This window comes from Peromyscus maniculatus, chromosome 5 (assembly GCF_049852395.1).
Source record: "Peromyscus maniculatus bairdii isolate BWxNUB_F1_BW_parent chromosome 5, HU_Pman_BW_mat_3.1, whole genome shotgun sequence".
In the NCBI taxonomy this organism is placed as follows: domain Eukaryota; kingdom Metazoa; phylum Chordata; class Mammalia; order Rodentia; family Cricetidae; genus Peromyscus; species Peromyscus maniculatus.
Genome location: NC_134856.1, coordinates 81,487,739 through 81,510,952, shown reverse-complemented (window position 1 = coordinate 81,510,952; position 23,214 = coordinate 81,487,739). Strand labels below are relative to the sequence as shown.

Sequence of the window (23,214 nt, the reverse complement as noted above, 5' to 3'; positions counted from 1 at the left end):
CCAGGCTCTAAAACCTCAAAGCCAGCCTCCAGCTCTAAAAGATTCCTTTACTCCTCAAACAGTGCCACCTACTGGGGACCAAGTACTCAGGTACATGATCCCATGGGGGGCAATTCTCCTTCAAACCACAACACCTAGTAAGCCCATGTAGAGTGGCAAAAGTTACAAAAGTAAAGAGATGTGCCATCAAATAACAATTAAACCCCATGAAAAGAAGGGAAATCTTTTCTGCCTGCTCTTGAACAAGGAGTCTGCTTCCCTTCTTCCAATGGTAGGATTTAGTTACTGAAAATTCTAATTGGTAGTAGTTGCACATATTTATGGGGCATGGTGTGAGTTTTCTCAATCCATGTATAAAATGTAATGGTTGCATTAAGGTTGCTGGAAAATCCATCACCTCAAACATTTGTTACTTCCATGTTTTCAGAATATTCAAAACCAAGTCTAGTAGCTATTTTGAAGTTTCTAGTTAAGTTTTGTTCACCTTAGTTAGAAGCCATTTCTCTTTTGCAGTTGTGCCCCCATCTCCTTTACCCATCCTCTTCTTCCCTTGGTATCCTTCCCTGCCTCTGGTACATGCCGTTGTACCCTCTACTTGTACGATTTCAACTTCTTAAGCGTCTACATGTGAATGAGAACATACAGGTTTTATCTTTCCGTGCCTGGCTCACTTTACTTAACAAATTGTCCTTCCCACTTAGCCACGTTGCTGCCTTGGTGTCCATGGGGACAGCCGTATTGTGACTTTCTGATCAGCTGTAGGACTCTGCCTGAGAACTACAGCCTCAGGACCCCTTTCTAACAGGCAGCCCTCGCTCTGTAGTGCTCCACCTCTGTACTTCTGCCTTCAGCCTAGATGATGTCTTCCCAGTTGCCTTTTCTGATGCTTATTATTATTATTATTATTATTATTATTATTATTATTATTATTTGGTTTTTCAAGACAGGGTTTCTCTGTGTAGCTTTGCGCCTTTCCTGGAACTCGCTTTGGAGACCAGGCTGGCCTCTGCCTCCTGAGTGCTGGGATTAAAGGCGTGCGCCACCACTGCCCGGCCTGATGCTTATTCTTTGAGGTTATTGAGAAGGCACTCTTGCCTCTGCCCATAGTCTTCTTATCCAGCCTAGCACCTTCTAGAACCCGTACCCCTAAGGTTACTCTCCTGGCAGTCTCTCTCCTTCTTAGCCTGATACATCTAATATCAATAATAATGTAAAATCCTACATCAATGTCCTGCCTGTCTTCTCTGCAGCTGAGCTGCTGGGGTCCTGTGGAGAAATTTGCATAGTGAGAATTAGACTCAGCCCCCGCCCCCTTGGCTCTGACCTCCTTTCCTGTTCCTCATTAGACTCTTCTGTTTGGTTCCATTTCCCTAAACATTCCTTGCCCTTCGTAGGCTTCCTGCTAAGACAAAGGAGTTTGTCTGCTCAACTGGTGTCAGACATCCTTATAACCAAATCCCCACATTTTGGTTGCATTGCTTAATAAAACAGTTGGAACTTTTTTTAGAATTTTATTTTATGTGTGTAAGTGTTTTGCCTACATGTATGTGTGCATTGCCCTTAGAGGCCAGAAGGGGGCATCAGATCCTCTGGGAGTGGCATTACAGATGATTGTAAGCAGCCATATGGGTGCTGGGGATCAAATTCAGGTCCTCTGGAAGAGCAACCGATGCTCTTCTTTGCTGAGCAATCTCTCCAGTCCCACAGTTGGAAGCTTAATTACTGTGTTGTATTAAGTAACCTCAACAGTAGTATTTGAAGTTAGTAGCCAACTGCAGTCACTGATTGGAACTAAATCTTGAAATACATCCCTATAAAAGAAATGGAACAAATTAAATGATAAGAGCTCAAATACTGTGTATGAATTTTCAAAAATCTATAATTGTACTCTGGAATAGCTTGGTGTGTGGAAACTATCTTGGTGGGTTTCTATTTTTTTATTGGATAATTTTATATCTGTCTAGCAATGAGAAAAGATGGAGAGTATGAGAGTATGATTACATTATAGCATTCAACTTAGAGAGAGCATAAGAAAATTGCTAATGGAAACAGTTCATTTTACAAGGTTTGTCTTTATAAAGTGTCAAAGAAAGTAGCAAATACTAGCACCATGATGGGGAGACAGCTAAGTTCATGGAGTGCTTGCCTCGAGTGTGACTTACGCAGAAAGCCAGGCATGGTGGTGCATGCTTGTTATACTGGTGCTGAAAAGGTAGGTCTCTGGGACTTGATAGACAACCAGCCTCGATTACTTTGTGAGCTCCCAGCCAGTAAAAGAGCCTATTTTGAAAAAAGTGTACAGTGACTGAGAAATAACACCAGGAGCTGTCTTCTGACCTCCATTCACACGCACAACTGCACATGTGTGTACACACACACCAGCATTACCTATGTGGAGGTATTGTGTTCCCCCAAAATATTGTGTACTCTAATAAATTTATCTGGGGTCAGAGAACAGACAGCCACTAGATACAAAGGCTAGAAAATGGTGGCACTCACACCTTTAATCCTAGCATTCCAGAGATAGAAATCCCTCTGGATCTCTGTGAGTTCAAGGCCACATTGGAAATAGCCAAGCATGGTGACACACGCCTTTAATCCCAGGGAGTGGTGGTAGAAAGCAGAAAGATATACAAGGCATGAGGACCAGAAACTAGAAGTTTTTGGCTGGTTAAGCATTTGGCCTGGTTAAGCTTCAGGCTTTTGAGCAGTAATTCAGCTGAGACCCATTCCGGATGAGGACTCAGAGGCCTCCAGTCTGAGGAGACAAGACCAGCTGAGGATCCGGCGAGGTGAGATAGCTGTGGCTTGTTCTGTCTCTCTGATCTACCAGCATGGACCCCAATAACTCGCCTCAGGTTTGATTTTATTAATAAGAACTTTTAAGATTCATGCTACAGTACCTATAAAAAAAATGGGCTGAATTATTTATATATTTTGGTGGAAAATTTATAAATTAGAACTTGGGTGTGCTGACATATAACCATAATACCAGCACTCCCAAATTCAACGTCTTAGTTAGGGTTTTATTGCTGTGAAGAGACACTGTGACCAAGGCAACTTTTATAAAGGAAAACCATTAATTGGGGCTGGCTTACAGTTCAGAGGTTTAGTCCATTATTGTCATGGCATGAAGCATGGCAGCATGCAGGCAGACATGGTGCTGGAGAAGGAGCTGAGCGTTCCACATCTTGATCCAAAGACAGCAGGAAGTAAACTGAGATACTGGGCATGGCTTGAGCATATATAAGACCTCAAAGCCCACCCCCATAGTGACACACTTCCTCCAGCAAGGCCACACCTCCTTATAGTGCCACTCCTATGGGCCAAGCGTTCAAACACAAGAGTCTATGGGGCCATACCTATTCAAACCACCACATTCATAGTAAGAGAAATGTCATGAGTTTAAGGCCAACTTGTCCTATATTGTCCCCCAAATAGGTTACAATTTATCAGAATTTGTTATGAACTTACCAGGTACTGCAGCAAGTACAGAGAAAGTATGTTCCAAATTACAAATATTATGGTCAGTGGAAAAGAATGAAAGCATGGTCAGTTTGAAACTCAGAAATCATTAAAATGTGACTTTGAAGAACATTGTGGATAATATTACAAATGCATAGCAATAATAAATTCATGTTGAAAGAAGGAGATTCTTTCGACAGGGGTGTAGAAATAGTTATTAATTTAAAGTAATCAAAACATGTGAATTCTGCCAAGATGAATTATTCTACTTAGGTGATTTCCTGATAGTTAGATAATTTGTACAAAGAAGTTAAAAATGTTTTTGCTTTAATATGCTTTGTTATAAATTATTCAACTTATTTGAAATAGTTATAATTTTTTTAAGTTTGTGATCTGGGGATCAAATCACACGGGGCCTGTACATGCTAGGAAAATACTGTTACACACACAGCCTTCTGATTCTCCACTTTTCCTTCTTTGTTTTTATTGTTGTTCTTTCGATATTAAATAGTGTGTGTGTGTGTGTGTGTGTGTGTGTGTGTGTGTGTGTGTGTGTGTATACATGTGACAGAGAGAAAATATGCCCTGTGGACTATATGGTACCCCAGATGGAAATGGGAGCCAGATAGCTGAGACACCATCTGTGTAATGTTTTTCCAAGGGCCCCTGCAGAGTTAAGACCTCCCTCCAAAAGATTGAAACCATAGTTTCTGCTAACTCTGCCATATTCAACTGTGACCTTTGCACTCTGCAAGTGGTTGAGAACACAAGGCATGACTGGGTCGCAGTCCTCTGTGCAGGTGCCAATGCTAAGTGACTCTCTCTCTCTCTCACCTTTGGGCTTTCTGTGGGGCTCGTTAATCACAACCCTGTGAGTTTGGTCTAACATCTGCTCTCCTGAGAAGATGAGTGTGGTTAGCTGGGAGTCAAGGACCAGCCTCCTTGTAGAGAGCCTGAGTTCTTCATCATCAATTTCCAAGAATAGCTCCTCTGTCACTGAATTATGCATATTTTTACTCAGAAAAGCCACCCCAGACTGCCTGGCTGGTGATTCACTGTCCTCCCTGCTCTCTGTCGCAGGGCTTGGCAGAGAGTGGATGGCAGTGTGGAGTGGGAACCGAGTCATGACAGATGACGAGCGGGCAGGCGCTCTGGGATGGATTGACTCTGGCTTTCAGAACAGATGAGTGAGCAGTAAAGGGAATGAAGACTCTGCTGGAAGTTCTGCAGAGATTAGGAGGGCTAGGTGGGACTCTGTCTGCTGCATCCGTCCTTCAAGTACATCTTATTTTGTCCCCATCGTCTTACCACGGCAGCTGACCCTCTGTGTGCGACCGGAGAGCTAATCCATTCACAATGCACGTGAAGAACTCCAGTTTTCTGAATTGGAGTCCCAGTAGCCCGAGCCTTGCAGCAGAGCACTGAATAGTGGGCAGGGTGGGCATGTCTGTGGTTTGTTTCTAAGCTCCTTTGTTAGCCTATCTGGACGTTAGTGTCTTTTACACGCTGGGTGTTATAATGCCATTTATGTCTTAGATGCGATTGAAAATGTTATGTCTGGATAATTACCTTTGTGTGTGCTGGTCTGAGATGATTGTGAAGATACGAGGCTAATGAATAAGTGCCCAGCTTGCCATTGCACATGGTGTACTCTAAATGTGTGTTTTAAAGGAAAGTTACATGTGCGTGCATAGGCCTCTATGGTCGGGAAGAACTGGAGAAATTTATAGAAAACTGGTAGGGACTGATTCTTAGAATAATAATTGGATATTTAAAGTGGGGCAAGAACTTTATTTTTTTACATGGTAACTGTTGTGTGTTTGTGTATATCTGGGTGTGTGTGCATGTTCGCAGGTATTTACATATGTTCATATGCCTGCACATATGTGTGCACGGAGTGCAGACTTAGGCTTGCACATACATTAGAGTTCAGGGGATAACCTCAGATATCTTCCACCTTTTGATAAAACAGGATCTCCCATTGGCCTGGAACTTCACCAAGTCCGCTAAACTAGTTGAATTGTAAGCTGCCAGGGTCCTGCCTATTTCTGCCTTTCATCTCGCCCTCACTGAGATTGCAAGTACATGCCTCTGTGCCCAGCGTTTTACAGTGCTCCCGGATTAGAGTCATGGCCTTGTTCTTGCAAGGTGAGGGTTTTACGGGCAGAGTCATCTCTCTGGCCCTTGAACTTTTTCTCAGACCTTATTAAATAAGATATGAGGCTGAAGAGATGGCCCTGTGGATAATAGCGCTTTCTCTGCACCCTTGTGAAAGCTGAGTGGGGCCCGCATGTGCCTGTAGCTCCAAGGTGGGGGAGTGGAGAGAGCCAGATCCTGCGGGCCAGAATGGTGAGCCGAGCTTCAGCTTTAGTGGGATACAAAATTAGGTGAAGACTGATAGAAAAAGACACCTGATATCCTCCTCAGACCTCTACATGTGTGCACATGGGCATGCATCCCTATCCACACACATGTGCCTACACCATACACACTCTTACAAAGAAGACAGAAAAATCGGGAATGTAAGAAAGCTCTATTAGGGCTTCTTCCGGGAGAGCATTGTACAAATCCCTTCCGAGGTCTCGAAGAAGCCTCAGTCCTCTCCAGCAGACCACATCTGTCACTACTACCCTCCAAGAGTAGCTATTTTGCTACCATCGGCCATTCTCGCAGTAGCGAGAATCAATTATCACTCTGACCAAAAATAATTCATCTTGCCAGCATAATCAGAACCTAAATCTTCCTCCACAAAGGTGTGATGGAGGGACAGACGTGGTTCCCCTGATGTGCCGTGCCACGCTGTAAATAGGAGGCCTAAGGTGGCACATTTTCAGAACGGATTCATTTTTAATACCAGCCTTCATGCTGAGCCCTTAATGACTTGAGTCTTTAATTATCTCACTGAGCAGTTTATGTTGATTGAATATGAGTCATTCTCTTGGATCTATTGATTCTATGCTCAGAAAAACATTTCACTGTGTGTTTTGACAAGGTACCTTTTAACACATGTTTATTGTGCTGTGCCCCTCAAAACTGTATCAGAAATGTGTCTCTGCCTTCTCTCTCCTGACTTCTGTACCTGTGGTAGGATAAAGATGCTGTTGGTTGCATTATTACTTTAACACATGACTGCAGAATCTGTGCTTTTATTAGCACTTAATTTTGTGGCACCATGGAATGGTTGATGGATGGTTATAAGTGAGTCCTAAATCCCAACTGTGTTATAGTATCCCATGAAAATATAATCACTGAATGAAACCAGTGGCATAAGTGTCTAGCTTAGAAGATCTAAATGGTAAGGTGTAGGCTTTATTCTAAGATAAGAAGCACTGTGCATTATATTACAGGCCTGAGAGTCTGTGACCAAAATATAAGGCCATTTCCCTCAATTCTGGGAGGGAATATCATATATTTGATATGCCAAGGAAGTTGAGCTTAACAGCCCCTAAGGTTGCAATATCTGGAATTTTCTTTGCATGCATGGATGCTATGGTTCCAAAACATACTTTCTTGTTAAGGGCACCATTTTCTTCCCTCACAACCTCTGAGGATTGCAGTATACAAGCCCAAGGACAGTGTTTCCATTTCTATGATTGACAGGCCTCAGAAGAGCCGTACATACAATGGATGAACAACCTGTAAATGCAGGTCTCTGATTTTGAAATTGAGAATAACTACTGCCTGCTCACAAGACATGGATGTGACCATCGTAAACAGTGGAGACTGGGATGGTAGCTTCATGCAGGCTTTGGTATAAGGCCTGCTAAGCTTCTCACCTTGTTTTGCAAGCTCAGGTGATGCCATTGGCAGCCTTCACCACGGCACTTCCCAAATTCACTCTTTAGACTCTCTGCAGCTGAGGCCTCTCCTGGTCACTTGGGGAATTCTTTAGTTTATGGTCTTGCCTGGGAGTCCAAGGACCAAGTTCTATTAGGTGTGAAGGCCTGACTCTAAACACAAGTCTGCCTTCATCCAAAAACCAAAACATTGAAAAGAAAGTCAGTGCAGACTAATTACTAATTATTAATCCCGGGTTAGCTTCTGAAAGAGGAACAGAGAAGGAGAATGATTTAAAGAATAACAGCTCAGTAGAGTTTGGGAACCTTAACTTGGCCAGCTTGTTCCTGCAGTCCGTGGGTGGAAGGAGAATTCCTTTGGAGCTCTTAGCTTTACAGGTAGGGGGAGGGGCAGATCCGACCAGAACTTCGAATTCCTTTAATGTCCTAAACCTGTACAACTTTTCTCTCCCAGTGCCCTGCAATGAATTCTGTTCTTTACAGTTTTTCAGAAGGCTGTTGGTGCTTCAGGGACCAGAAGCACCAAGGTCCCCTCTCAGCAGCTTAGAAAGAGGACGCGTGGTCCCTGTGTTCCTGCTTCCCATGGTGTGGGTGAAACTGAGATTATGGCCATTCCAGTCACCTGTGCAGTGACTGGGAACCATTAGTTTGTTTCCCTAGCAACCAGCTTTCCTTTACTCCTCCGTTCTGGCCCTCTGCTCTCAAGTATTGCTTACTCTCTATTACTCCATTAAGGATACTCATGCACTAACCAAAGTCTCGTCTCCAGTAACTTAATTTCCCTCTTGGCGGTACACCCCGCTTCGTAAGTCTGTTTCTTCCACCCCTCACCCCCAATTTAAAGTCCATTTGAATAGAGAACTCATTTGAAACAGCATAAAGGGCTTGTTTTCACAAAAGATTAGATAGTAAGGACAAGTTTGAACAAAGACTATAATTTACCACTGAAAATGCTCCTGTGCTCAGTTTATTATTAAGAGGGAAACAAAATGAGATTTTCAATCGGTAAGTTAAATTCCGTGGTTCATTCTGACTCAAGGATCACCATCCGGTGAAAAAGTTTATACAAAGTAAGCTAGATATTGGCATACAGAGGTCTCTCTAATGTACATGGGAATGGATGCAGATGCATATTTATATTGTTTTATGATTTGGTCATGACCTGTTCACCATCTGATAATTAAGAGTTCTGAGCTCTGAGGATGATCAGTTCTCTGTGATCTTCATAGAGACCTGGTAGCTTTTCCCAAGCTTTGACCTCATGCATGTCTCACATGAACACACTCTTCCCCCTCTCCCCTCTCCCTCCTCTCTCTCTCTCTCTCTCTCTCTCTCTCTCTCTCTCTCTCTCTCTCTCTCTCTCTCTCTCCCTCCCTCCCTCCCTCCCTCCTTCCCTCCTTCCTTTCCCTCTTTCTTAGAAACAGGGTCTCTCTATTGCAGACTTGGCTGGATTAGGGTAGCCCAGGCAGTCTTGAACTTATGATCCTCCTGCCTTAGCTTTCTAAGTGCTGGAAATAGAAGCAGGTGCTCTTGTGCCCTGCTACAGACAATGACAATTGGCAAAAACTAAGCATAGCTCTCGTGCATTCAGAACTTACTATTGCATGTGCTCTCCGTGCATCAACTCATTTGCTATCTATGTCTGTAACTAAAATAGACTCCAGTCAGATCCTGTCCTGGCAACAAGTAAGCACCATTGTTTCCTAAAACTGTAGCACCCATAAGGCCCAGTGCCCGTCCCCGAGACAACAAAGAGGCTGCCTGGCACCTTCCTTTCTCTTTTCTCAGTTACTGAAGTCTGACTTTAAAGGAGTGTGTAAAAGAGCCAAAGTGGGTTGTTCTCCAGAAACTGAGCTGACACATGAAATAGCAGAGTCTGAGTGACGAGGAAGGTGGTCTCTAAAGACCCGTTAAATGGGCCAATGTATATGCAGCTGATAGAACAGATCAAGGGCACTGAGCATGGTGGCGCACGCCTTTAATCCCAGCACTCGGGAGGCAGAGTCAGGCGGATCGCTGTGAGTTCGAGGCCAGCCTGGGCTACAGAGTGAGTTCCAGGACAACCAAGGCTGTTAAACATAGAAACTCTGTTTTGAAAAACGAGGGGAAAAAAACAAAAGATCATGGCACAGCAGGTAAAGCTGCTCAGCACGAGCCCAGCAACCTGATTTCCATATCCAGGACCCACACAGTAGAAGAGAACCAATTATTACAGAATTGTCCTCTGACCTCCACAAGCACACGCCGGTATGTGTCCCCGGAGAACTAATGAATGAGATGACGTGTGTCTAGGACATGATTTATTTTTATTTTCCTAGAGAATATGCATAGGCTGTCCATTCTGTGGACAAGATGAAGAGGAAGAAGGCTTGCCAGAGTCATGTCTCCTGATGGTTGCCACAAACAGTGACAGCCAGTGACACTGATTGCTTTGCAGCTGTGGGAAGCACCTCTGGCTTTCCTGTCAAGGTAATTTTGGACCTCACAACTGACACGGTGTTGTGGTGTCACCTTCTATTCCAGAGAGGGACAATACAGGGCCTACAGGCTTCTATCTTATCCATGATGTTTTTAAAAGGGAAGGTGTTACTTAAACCAAATGGCTGAAGTATTTTCCCTCTGCCACCCATGACTTTTTAAACAAGGTACCTTTAAGTCTGAACACATCAGTCATTTTTTTTTTTAGCTCCATAGCTCCATCTGATCTTGATGTAGAGATTCAATTCAACTGTGGAGACAACATCTTGGTAATTTGATTACAGAATGTCACCTGTTTGGTTCATAAAGACATGCCAGTTGCTATTAGTAAATTATGTAATGTGTGCAAGAGAAAGGCCCCATCTAGTTACAAAAGTGTAGGAATACACATGCAGAACAGGGCTTCTCTCTCAGTCTCACAGACATATGCACAGGTGTGCCCCAGTCTCGTGGTAATGCTAATTCCAGTCAAGTTGACAATAAGGGCTTACTATTACGCTTAGCATATTCTATATTCAATGAACTAGCCATCATATGAGCTTTGGGTTTTATCTCTAGCACTGCAGAAATAATGTTGAAACTATGTAACTAAAATGTGTGAGGTTCTGTGGCAGACAGAATGATGTGGAGTTCCCTTGGGTCTGTTGGATAGGAAAGACATCTGAAGAGGAGATATTTAAGTAGAGCAGAAATCTCCATCCTTTTGTCGGCTGTACACTGGGATTGCCTTTGCCTGTATATGGGAAGAAGGTGTAGCTTTGCAGTGGGCGGGGCCAGGGCGTCTGACACTCCTGCCTTAGCCAGGTGAGTAAGTTCAGCATCAGTACTAACAAGCCATGTTCATAGGATACACCTAGACGTTGTATGGGAAGAATGGCACTTGGCTTCAGTAGCCTCTCTCTGAATAACTTAAGACCTCAGCCAAATCAAGAGGGTAAGAAATATAAGGCAATCCCAAATGATTCCTGATCAGTACTTCTCAAAACTCCCGAGGTCGTCACCAGTCTGAGAGCAGTCTGGGGAACTGTTAGAGCCAAGAGGACCCTAGGGAAACATGATGAAGAAATGTATTGGGGCATCCTAAGTGCAAAGCACACTGGGATCGGGTAGTAATAGAATTGGGCGAAGAATGAATGAGCATCTGCACACTCTGTCATTTTCCTATAATAAAGGTTTATTTTAAATGAAGTTTATTTTAACATAGAAAACCCCCAGTTTGGGAGATTTGTGCAAGTGTCAACAGGGGCTGTCTTGGGAAAATGGGGTAGCAGTGACCTTCATTTTCCTTTCTATGTATTTATCTGTATCCAATTACTAGGTCTTATCCATCTGGTTTTTAAACAGATGAGAGTTTTTCAAGAGTTATTAAAGACGCAGCTGGTGTATTCTGTACCTGACCCTTTTTTTCCTGCCTCCATCCCCCCTCAAATTTCCCTTCTTTAAGATGCCAGGGAGCCGGGGTTTTATTTCAAAAAGCAAAAATTTTATAATGACTGTATTATTCAAGGCTCCATGGCAACTGAAACCAAACTGGCTTGTGTAGGAAATAATGCTTCTTTTCTAAGAGCCAAATGGGGTAAATGTGACGTCATCAGTTCTGAACCCATTTCCACCGCTTGGTTCTTTTCCTATGAATTGTTCATTTCTTCCTCCGGTACCCTGGGCTCATTCCCTCATGGTGAAGATGGCCTGCTCCTCTCTTCCCAGAGCTCTCAGGCAAGGACTCGCTTGCCTCAGGCATGTGCTCTGAGTGAGTCCTCGGGCATTTCTGTGGTTGAGGTCTCTCAGTCCATCTTCGAGCCTCAGGTCACTTGCACAGCTGTTGGGACATCGTGGTTACTGTCATGTCCCTTGGGACTGTGGTGCCTGTATTGCAGTTAGGACTCCAGCTTCAACTTGCCTGACTTCGCCAACCCTTCTTCCCTAAAGGCTCAGGCATGATACTTGCCCAGTCCCTAACCAAGGTTCTGTTTCCAATTGGATAGGCTCCCTAAATGACCATGCTGGGTGCTTCAGGGCTGTGGTCACAGTGGGCCACTGGATAATCCAGTGTCAAAATTCTCAATTTAAATCATGCCTTCAAAATGAGTGCATGCACACGTGTACACACATACATGCGCACTTGTGTGTTTGTGTACGTACACACACACACACACACACACACACACACACACACACACGATCATATATACTCACAGCTTTGGTATATTGCACTTTGCACATCTTTGGGAGCCAGTGTTTGCCTTCCTCAGTTTCTGTCCTTAGGTAGTCCCCGTCTCAGGATGGTTCCTGTAGCTTCAACCCTCCCAGTTTTGGCCTCTCCCCATGATCTTTCTGGCCCTAAAGCCAACAAAATATGGCCAGGAAATAATGTCCAACATGTTCATTATTTCAGGTAATGTTACAAATTGAATGAGAAACGCCTCCCACAGGCTTCCATTCTGAATACTTGATCCCCTGCTGGTAATGCTATTTTGGGGGTTCCTGGAAACTTCAAGAGGGGGGCCTGGCTGTCACTGGAGCCAGGTCTTTGGGAGTGTGTTATCCCTGGCCACTTACTGATTAACTGTCTACTTCCTGGTGGGTCACAGAGTAACACCTCTCTCTGTCATAACCTTCTGCTGCCATAATGTTCTGCCCAGTGTATGGGGCTAAGAAACCATCAACTAACCCCCCTGGAACCATGAGCCAACATAGAGCTTTCCTCCTGTGAAGGTCAACTCTTTTTGTCAACTTGATTTAAACTAGAGTCATCTGGGAAGAGGGGACCTCAGCTGAGAAAATGCCCCCATAGACGTGCCTCCAGGCAATCAGATGGAGGCATTCCCTTGATTAATAGTTAATGTGACCTTGATTAATAGTTAATATAATAGACCACTGGGGTTGGTACCACCCATAGGCAGGTGGTACTGAGTAGTATAACTCTAGTAGGCTAGAGTCTGGAGAGATGACTCAGTGATTAATAACACTAGTTATTGCAGGCGACCCAGGTTTGATTCCCAGCACCGATATGGAGGTTCACACACATCCATAACTTTAGTCCCAGCATATCTAATGCCCTTTTCTGACCTCCCCAGGCACAAGGCATATATGTTGTACACATACATGAAGGCAAAACACTCGTGTGCATGTAATAAAATAACCTAAAAAGAAAGCAGGCTGAGCTAGCCACGAGGAGCAAGCCAATTAGCAATGTACCTCCATGTGTAGTCAGAAGGTTTCTTGGGTCCTGCCTGCCCCACCCCCACGGTCTTGCAGCCCACTTATGAAATAATCATTCAGAAGCTCATATTAATTATAACTGCTCAACCATTAGCTCAGGCTTATCACTGACTAGCTCTTACACTTAAATTAACCCATAATTCTTATATATAGTTAGCCACGTGACTTGGTACCTTTTCTCAGTTCTGCCTTGACATCTTGCTTCCTCTGTGTCTGTCTGGCGACTCCTGACTCAGCCCTTCCTCTTCCCAGAATTCTCTTGTCTGCTCGCCCCACCAATACTTCCTGCCTGGCTACTGGCCAATCAGCATTTTATTTATCAACCAATCTGAGCAGCATATATTCACAGTATACAGAAAGACATCCCCCAGAATCCATGGCCTCTGCTTCAATTCTTGCCTCTAGGTTCCTACCCTGCTTGACTTCCTGCCCTGACTTCTCTCATGATGAACTGTGACCTGGGAGCTGTAAGATGAAATAAACCCTCTTCTTGTCTAAGTTGCTCATGGTGTTTTTACAAACTAAGACACCCCCCTTAAGTTCTACCAACTTATTTGATCACACTGATAAAAAGTAACTAATATAATTAATATCTTACATTAGATTACAGAACATAGTATTTTGGTTAAAGCTTACTAATGTGTAATGATACTTACTGACCATAGAGGGTCTTTAATACTAATTTTCTTTTGTCACTTATACAATCACATTTAGATTACTCCTAATAGAGGTCATGCCAGGTTTCAAAATTCACTGGTTCTGTGATAAAATCTGTGTGTCCATGTAGTCAATTAAAGAATGAAGGATGACTCTGGCTGTGAGGAAATACCTTATTAAAGAATCATGTGGCACTCGTGCTTCTGAGATTATTCAATATTCATCCTGGAGTGCTAAAACTTGGAAACTGCTGCCTTAAAACTGTGTCAGTAGTCAGTGTGCCTTGAGAAATATTCGTCTACTTGAGTTATGTATTCATATTCATGTTTAGCAGTAATTGTCTTAATGGAAGAAAATGTCATTCTCTGGAAGCTGTCATTTACTGACTGAGTGCTACTTGTCATTTTTGATGTGCTTCTTCATTATATTTGGAAACATAAGAATTTTCTATTCCACAGACAAGTAGTTATATATATTTTTATTTTATTTTTCTAAGATACAAGATCTCCCAACGTAGTTTGAACTAGCTAGCCTCAAATTTATAACCCCCCTGCCTCAGTTTCTGAGGTGCTGGGATTTCAGGTGTGCTTCCCACCCCTATGCCCACCCAACCTGGATAGTTCTAATAGATTTTTGCTTTCATAGGATGTGCTTCTGAAGAACATAGCTTATGAATACATGTCCATTTCATGTAATTGTGTGTGGTTCTATGCTAGAAGCTTGGCTCTCTCCATGGTCTGAGCCTGGAGCTTTTCAAGGTGGATTAGAATGTTTATGATGAAGCAGTTTATTTGCTATTACATTTGTGTTAATTCTTCCTCAGCTTAGAAAGGAACACATGACACTAAATTCAGTATAACATTTATTCATTTGTCATATGACTCTGTGATTAGCATGCAGGTGACAGTTTTCATTGGGACATTCTGTATATAATAAGTTCTGATTGACCCCTCTCATTTACTCCTCCCTCTCCCTGCCCCCACCCCTGCGGTTACCCTTCTCCCCCAGTGTTCCTCCTCCCACCTTCCTGTCACATGTGTCCTATTACTTCATCCTTTAAAAACACACCTAGAATTTACAAAAAAAAAATATCCTCTACAATCAAATTTGAGTTAAATTAAAGCCGAATACACCTTATTCAAAATACTTGGGACTGGGAGTGTTTCCAACTAAGGATTCTTCTTGATTTTGAAACATTGGCATATGCATGTCAAATACCTTAGGGATGAGGTCTAAGTTCTGAGACAAAATTCGTTTATGTCCCATTTATTTGTACATGTTAGCCTGAAAGCAATTTTACAGGACTGGTGTTGTATTTGGAGCCCAGGCTAGCCTCAAGCTCACTGTATAGTCAAGGGTGATCTTGAACTCCTGATCCTTCTGCCCGTGTCCAGAGTGGTGGGATTTCAGACGTGTGCCACCACACCCAGCTTATACAGTCATTTCATGTGTCTCTGTTTTGATGGCAATTTGAAATGCTGGGTCAGGTGTAGAACTTTCTTCTTGTGATAACTGTTAGTGCTCCGTCAACTTCAAGTTTGGGAGCATTAAAACGATTTCACCTTTCATATGTTCAAGCACATTGCATTTCTGTGATTTAAGCTGTCAAAAATCCTGTCAAGTTTGGATTTTAAGCCAGTCTGGAATCTGTCCAGGGATTTCCTAAAAAGCAAAAGATGTTTCTTTAGTTTTGTTTTTTGTTTTTGTTTTGTATTTTTTTTTTGCTTCCTGTTTTATTATATGATTGCTAAATGAAAACAACCAAGAAGAATAAGAATGAGAAACTGTGCTGAACATGGTCGTTTTGCAAATGCAGATGTTTATAAAGTCAAGGACAGGCACAATACTCTGTGGACATATGCCTTTGCTGTGTATTCCTCTGCTCTGGAATTTGGTCCAGCACAGCTCAGGCTATGGAGCAAAAAATACGGGCTGTGTCCATGTCACAGTGTGGGTATAAAAGGTCAGTAGGCTGCCTGGGTAGGAAGGTAGCCTGATGCACAAAATGAATCCTATAGTATCTTGCAGTGGGCTGTGAAATTCCACAAAGTCCATTCAGTTTACAGGGCAAAGAGCTGTTTCTTTGACCAGAAAGCTTGTGTGGCCTTGGGATGGCTGTTGTTTTCTGAAGTAATGATACTTCTTGGTCCAAGTTTTCTAAAAATAGGGACTTTATGAATACCACTCTATTATCAAACTTGATAGGATTTTTGACAGTTTAAATCCCAGAAATGCAATGTTTGTGCAGCTTTAACATTATGCTTGATACATGATAGCTGCTCAGGCAATTTATTTTTTAATTTTAATATGATCTCACCCACTGCAATTCTTCGGTGCATAAAGCCATAGCATTCAGTGAATTAGTGGAAGCCAAACCATTGCTCCCAGGCTGAATTCAGCATTAGGTCCCTCAAGCCTGTAGTCACAGATTTTAATAACCTTATGTGTTGCTACATAATAATTTTCATGTGTGTCTCTCTTTAAAGATGCCTCATTTAGTATATGTTGTTGATTCATTAATGTTGAACTCATGGCCAACAGCACTATAACTCAGATCTGAAAAAGCTAATGGAGCACATATATTTTTCTGTAGAAAGCATACCTCAGCCTTCCTGAGCATGGAAACAGAAGACAGAACCTCTGGGTTGTGCTTGGGCACTTGGAAAGCAGCAAACATCACCAACAAAAAGCCCAGATGTGTGAAAAACTTAACACCAAATCAACTTCCAAAAAGACACTCACTTAGGGCACCCAGGCTTGAAACTGGAAGTCATAGCAGACCCTCAGCTGGGAATGCATCTGTCATGTGATTCAGATTTCCTCTCCTCTGCTCATGTGGAAGAATGGCCACAGAACTGCCCAGTGCAGTGATCTGGGAGTTGCACAGACATTTCAGCCAGAAGTCGAATTTATAAACGTGCAATCCACATGTAATGAGGGTGCCAATACTTGGGTTTTAATTTCTTCCTAAATATCTTTCTCCACAAATTTATAATCCAGAGCTTCTCCCCATTGACTTAGTTTGAAAGTTTAATGCTATTACATCTAAGTATCTCTATTTGTAAAATGGCCATAAATTATTCTGTGGCCAAGGATTTCCACTTTGCCTGGCTTGGTCACTAAGAGTTATAGACAACCTACCAAAACAAAACCTGCACACAATTTTTTGCCAATAAGTTAAATATGATTAACTATTATGGATCTCTTTTGGTACCCTTACGTAGGCTTCAGGAGATGAGGAGGCCGGGGAGTGTGGTCCTCCAGGCCTATCCCAGCTTTCCCTGGCCAGCTGGGTTGTTTCCTCTCTTTCAGTTCAGTTCTGTTTAAGGAAGCATGGCTTCTTGGGTGGCTGTCTATGATAACTACTCTGCTTTCCATTTCAAAATGTTTCCTCCAGATCCTCCTAACACTGACCTTGTCGCCAGTTCCAGAAATTCGCTTGAGGGGTCTGCTATAAATTGAGGTAGCTTTGTCTTTCTTCAAGCATGCCCCACTAGAAAGGAAATCTAATTCTCTTCTCCTGGGTGGCTTAAACTCCCATATATAGGGTTGAATGTGAAATGTGTTTCCCACCATTGCTGTCCACCTGGGGCCTGGCTCCATGCCTAAGCTCCTGCAGGCAGCCTTCCATGCTTTGCCCATGGGTCCAGCTGTCTGCTAAGCAGCAGGCAAATGGTAGCAAACATGGGATCAGGGGAAACATGCTAAAAAGCCCTTGTAACAGGGCACTTCCTTCATCTCACGACCCATGGTGGGAAGTCATTGGTACAGTCCCCTTCAAAGGCACACTGAGTAAGAACCAACTGGAAATGAGTTCCCTGACTGGGCAACCATTTTCCCGAATCAGTATTCTGTCCCATGAGATGGTAATGTGCTCTTCGGCGACAGGAGCCCACCCTGGTATGCAGTCCCTGGGACGTCACAGAAAGCACTGGGGAAGTGACATTCACAGCTGCAGTCAGCATGGAGGAGATGGAGTCGTCAGAGGTATTTCTGTCACATCTTCCCCGCAATGACACTGAACCCATATGAAATGCGCCTCTACTTGAAAACGTTGCGGTTTCAGGTGCACAGAGTAATAGAGCAATGAGTATCTGTCTCTTCCTTCTTCTCCTTTTAAATTATTAAATGGTTTTGGGCTTCTAGCATGCTTAGCAAGTTCCCTACCACGGGATGGCCTTGAGCTTATCTGTCTCAGCCATTCACAGGAGCTGCTTGAAGACAGGTTCCATCTGTGACTTAGACAGGAAGACACTCAGTGCAAGCAGGCCAGCATTCTGCCTGTGGGGACAGGGTATGCGCATCGTGGAGGCAGCCCCTGGGTAGACCTTACATAGTATCTCACTTTGTCTGTAAAGCCTCATTTCAAGGTAGCTTACATCATGGTGACCCCAGGGTCACACGTACACAAGGTGCACACACAGTTTGCTCATCGCGTAGGAGCTTGGGATCAGCTGGGCTATGATGAAAAAGGGTTGGAGGGGATGAAGCCAAGCTGCATGTCTCAGGGTTTCTGTGAAAAACAAATACAAGGGGTGGCCAGGAAATGTGTTTCCCACCCTTGCTGTCCACCTGGGGTCTGGCTCCATGCCTAGACTCCCGCAGGCAGCCTTCCATGCTTTGTACATGGGTCTAGCTGTCTGCCAAGAAGAAGGCAAAAGGTAACAAGCATGGAATCAGCTTTGCTGTGATAAAACACCATGTTCCAAAGCAGCCTGGGGAGAAAAGGATTTCTTTCAGCTTACAACTCTCAGGTAATACTCCATCACTGAGGGAAATCAGGGTAGGAACTTAGGGCAGGAACCTGGGGGCAGGAGCGGATACAGAGGCCATAGAGGAGTGCTGCCCTTCTGGCTTGCTCCTTCTGGCTTGCTCCTTCTGGCTTGCTCAGCCTGCTTTCTTATAGCCCCTATGACCACCAGCCCAGGGGTGGCACTGCCCACAGTGAGCTGGGCCTCCATCAATTGTTAATCAAGACGGTGCGCCACAGACTTGTCCATAGGCTGATATTGTCAGGACATTTTCTCAGTTGAGGTTCCCTCTTCCCAAATGACTCTAGATGGGTCAAGCTAACATAAAACTAAGAAAACTAGTATGGCCTTTGGTTAGTAGTATGACTAACCTTAATCATGAAGACAGTTCTTCTACCTAAAGTAAATGAAACAAAGTGTGCTCAATAAGGACTTAAGCTGCTGTTAGTTCTCTAGCATTCTTACAAAGGGCATATAATTTTTTTCAGTGCTGAGCATTGAATTCAAGCATGACTCCCACATGCTAGGCAAGTACTCTGTCGCCAAGCCAGATCCCCAGCCTAGACATGCTTCCGTCTTATCAAACCAGAGCACATGGTCTGTGACTCTAGGAACAGGCAACGTGTCGCATTAGCTTTGGGAACAGGTGTGCTTAGTAACCGTGTGTCCAGATTAACTAAAAGTCACACTAACTGGAAACTCCTGGCTTCATGATTTCAGCAGTAACTGAACATCCTTTGGAGATGCATCATAGTCCTGTAGCATCCTTATGGACTTGGCGCTTAGTCATACAAAAATAGTTTCCTCCTTATCAACTTTAAGGGCATCATAGTATTGTCCTGAAATTACAAATTATGCTACAATATTGTAGATACAGTTATAGAATACAGAAAAAGATCATGCTTCCGTCAACTCACTTATTTATTGTTTAGTATAAGAGCAATTCTCCCTGCATTGTTGTGTTGGAATTCAAGATGGCTGATACCTTGACCATGGTCCAGAAGGCACATGATAGCATTTAGGCTGTGTGTTAATCAGGTTTCTGCCATATAACAAAACACCTGAGAGAATCATGAAGAAGAGTTGTATTCTGGTTGATAGTACTAGATACTGCCATCTCTAACTAGTCGAACCCATTGCTTAAGGGTTTATGGCTGAGTAAATACTTCTCCCATAACCAGGAAACAAGAGAGGATAGAAGACAGGGTCACACAATCCCCATCAGAGACACACCCCAGTGATGCACTAGGTCCCATGACAAAAGGGTCCATCATCTTGCCACGGCACCATCCTTAAAGACATGGGAAAGATTCACCAACACGAGCCAAGTAAGAAAGGCTAGAATACAGAGAGATATATAAATTACCTGGGATTTGAGTGGAAAGTGAAATAACTGTGCAATTCAGGAAGGCACTGCCCATCCCAAAGTTACTTGACATCAACTTGACAGGCAAATGAGAGTTTTCCAGCTGGAGGAGAGGAGTTGGAGTGGGTGGGACATACTCCAACTTCAGTACATAGCCTGGAATTTGCTTTGTGCAGTCAGTAGTTGATGTACTGTAAGTGTCAATTGCTTCTTTCTCTTAAAAATAGAATTTAGAAAAAAAATAATTGCCATTATTCAGGGTACCAATTAGTGGAGGCTGGGCTAATTAAACTTTTGCTATAACTTCAGTATATCAGAAAGCAGCATTAAAATAATGTTTTTTATTTTAATATTAAGAGAGGCGGGGTTTTTGTTGTTTGTTTTTTAACTTGGCTGGGGTAGCACATTTGAGCTGCATGGTTTTTATTTGGAGTTGCAGCTCACAAATCCTACTTGGCATCATATAGCCTCTTTCCAACACGAATCTAAGGTGTGAACTAAGAAGAACAAGAAAGATGGGGAGTCAAATAAAGCATTGGTGTTGGGACAGGTACCCAGAACCTGCGGAGGAGGATGGATGTACCTGCTCGAGGTTTGTGGGTTACAGACTTAGAATGCAGAGGGGGAGATGGCTTAGCAGAAACTGTAGGATGTGGTGGTCAAAGGTCACTGAAATTTACTCAGCAGTGGTTTCCTGTCCTTAACGTCTCATGGATTTGACATCTTTGATTGTGATGATAACAGATGGGTGTCTTGAAGGAGCGTGGGCACAGAGAAAAGAGACATGTCGTAGGTTCAGGCTTGCTCAGCTAAGCAATGTCAAGTCTCTGAGACTTCTTTCATAGCTCTAATGTTGGCCCTGGACAGATTCCCTTCAAATCAGTGTGTGTGTGTGTGTGTGTGTGTGTGTGTGTGTGTGTGTGTGTGTGTTGCACATGTACACGCGGGCATTGCCATGAGTACCCATCCATGTGTGTGGAAGCCAGACGACAACTTCAGTGAGGTTCCTCAGGTACCATCCACACCTTCTCTTTTGAGACAGAGTTTCTCCCTGGGCCTTGAGCTTGCTGATTGGTCCAGGCTGGCTGGCCAGTGAGATGCAGAGATCTGCCTGTCTCTACCTCTCTAACTCTGGGGTTACAAATGTGTACTACCCTGCTTGACTTTTCCCCCACTTGAGTGCTGGGATCAAAACCAAGGCCTCATGTATGTGCAGTAAGCACTTACTGACTGAGCTGTCTCCCCACCTCCCACTTTATTTCTGAGGGGGGATGCCTAAGGATTTACATATGCTTATCACAGACTCTGAGGCTGAGGAGAGACTCAGTAAATGGATTTTCTCCCCTTACTTCAACTCTATTGTATAACTCCACTTTACTCCTTAGGAAAGGCAGAACACACATTTCTGCAACACAGTATATCATTTTTTCAAAAACAGCATCATTATGGCTACCTTGGCCTTTATGGTCTACCCAGCAGTATATATATATGTATGTATGTATATATATGTGTGTGTGTGTGTGTGTGTGCATGTGTGTGTGTATATATACACACACACATGCACACACACACACACACACACACACACACACACACACATATATAAAATTTCGATACTGCCCCCTGTAACACAATAGCCCACACTGGCGCTGACAGTGTATTCCTCTATGCTTCCAGAGTCCTGGTGAAATCTGAATATGTTTATTTGCCCTGCTTGTGCATGATATAGACTTTGGATGGCAGTGGTGGACAGAGAGGTAAAAAGTTGAACAAAGTAACAATACAGTCTGATGATCGGAAAACACAGGGAAAGAAAGCAACAAGTAAGCTCACACAAGCCCTTTCTTGCCTTGACCCGATCTCTGATCCTAGGTGCATGTTAGCATGAATACAACTTGGTTTTTGTTGTGGATTCAACTCTGTAATACACATTTTGTTACTAATTTCTTTACCCTTAGGTAACTTCAACAAAAGAGTTGATCTGTCTTTGTTATACTTTAAAATAATTGGCCTATCCTGCTCCTCTCTAAGAGCATTGCTTTCCTAGAATTGGTTTAGAGATATTTGCTCCTGAGATAGCATAAGCCCCCTAGCCTTGTGAATATGTGGGCTGTTCGGTTCCTTCCAATTAGGGATGACTATGATTACTTGGATAGCAGCCTTCCAAGGAGTCTGATCTCCCTCACTGAGGATAGGACTGGGTGTTAAATATGGATGCCTTGCTTGACACATTGGCCTTTTGCGTTTTCTGTCCATGACCGTATGTTAATATTGAAGTTCGTAGGTCTCACAGTAAAAAGCCGAGTTAGAATCCCCCTCTCCCCACTTATTTTCTCCTGTGTCTTCTCATTCTTCTGGAAGTTTCTTAAGCAGAACTAATGTGTTCTTGTTGGTATGACAAAATGCTTGATGGAATAACCTACAAGGATAAACAACTTACTTTGGGCTCACAGGTTCAAGGATCTGTAGTTCAAGGATCTGTAGTTCAAGGTCTGTAGTTCTTGGTGCCATCGATTCTGGGTTAGGTAGATCCTCATGGCAGGATCAACTACTCACTTCATGACAGACAGGAAGCAAAGAGAGAGAGACAGGAATAAGATACAACCCAAGAACCCACCATTAGTGACCTATTTCTTCCAACTAGGTCCCACTTTCTGAAATTTCTAATACCTCTCAAAGTAGCTCCACCAGCTAGGGATTAAGCCTGGAGTACACAAGCTCGGGGGATGCTATTTCTTCAAACCAGACTGCTCCTCAAATACTTTGTTTGAAGGAAGTGTGTTATATTATGCACAGGTATCTATTTTTACATACAAAGACAGTCTTTTGTTTTGATGCCCCATGTTGTAAAATGGATTTGAGTTTAATGTCCAGATGGGACATTCAATGTTCAATACCAATTGAAGGAGAGATCTATTCCCTTTGTTAGGAGATGTAGGTCAACAGCTACAGGTCATATGAACTCTTTCCAGTTCGTCCTCAGCCTCAAGTCTTGGAGCAAAGTGAGTGCCCACAGCCAGATGATGGGGAACATCATCGCTCACATTATCCATTCAAAGTTTCTAAGCAGAGGAGGCCTTCTGTAGACAGGGCCTCTGCTTGTCGCCTGCCCTATCCACTCCTGCAGTGTCACGAGCAGAAGTTCATGGCCAGTGAAGAACTTCCAAGACAAATCTGGGACATTTCCCTCAGAACCAGTTAGGAAACGTGGTGAGTTGGGTACAGGCCCAGGGCCACGACTAATTTTGAACCTTATTTGTAGTTTTGTCACAATCGTCTGACAGTCGAGGCAGTGTGAAGAATTTTACCACCTAAGGTCCCTTTATCTTCTGAGCCTAGGTATTGATATTGCCCTCTGTGGATCGATCAGTACCAGCCTTGCCTTACTTACCTGTCACATGAATCCAAAGTGGAAATGGAAGTGCACGCTGTTAAATTGAATACCTGGGTGCATCGCACCGGCAAATATTGATGGTCT

General features: G+C 43.4%; 1 protein-coding gene across 3 annotated transcripts in view; it reads left to right on the top strand.

Moving 5' to 3' along the window:
• The window catches only part of Camk1d (calcium/calmodulin dependent protein kinase ID), a 411,952-nt gene that overhangs the window by 279,656 nt on the left and 109,082 nt on the right, over positions 1–23,214 (top strand). The gene's annotated exons all lie outside the window — the stretch shown is intronic.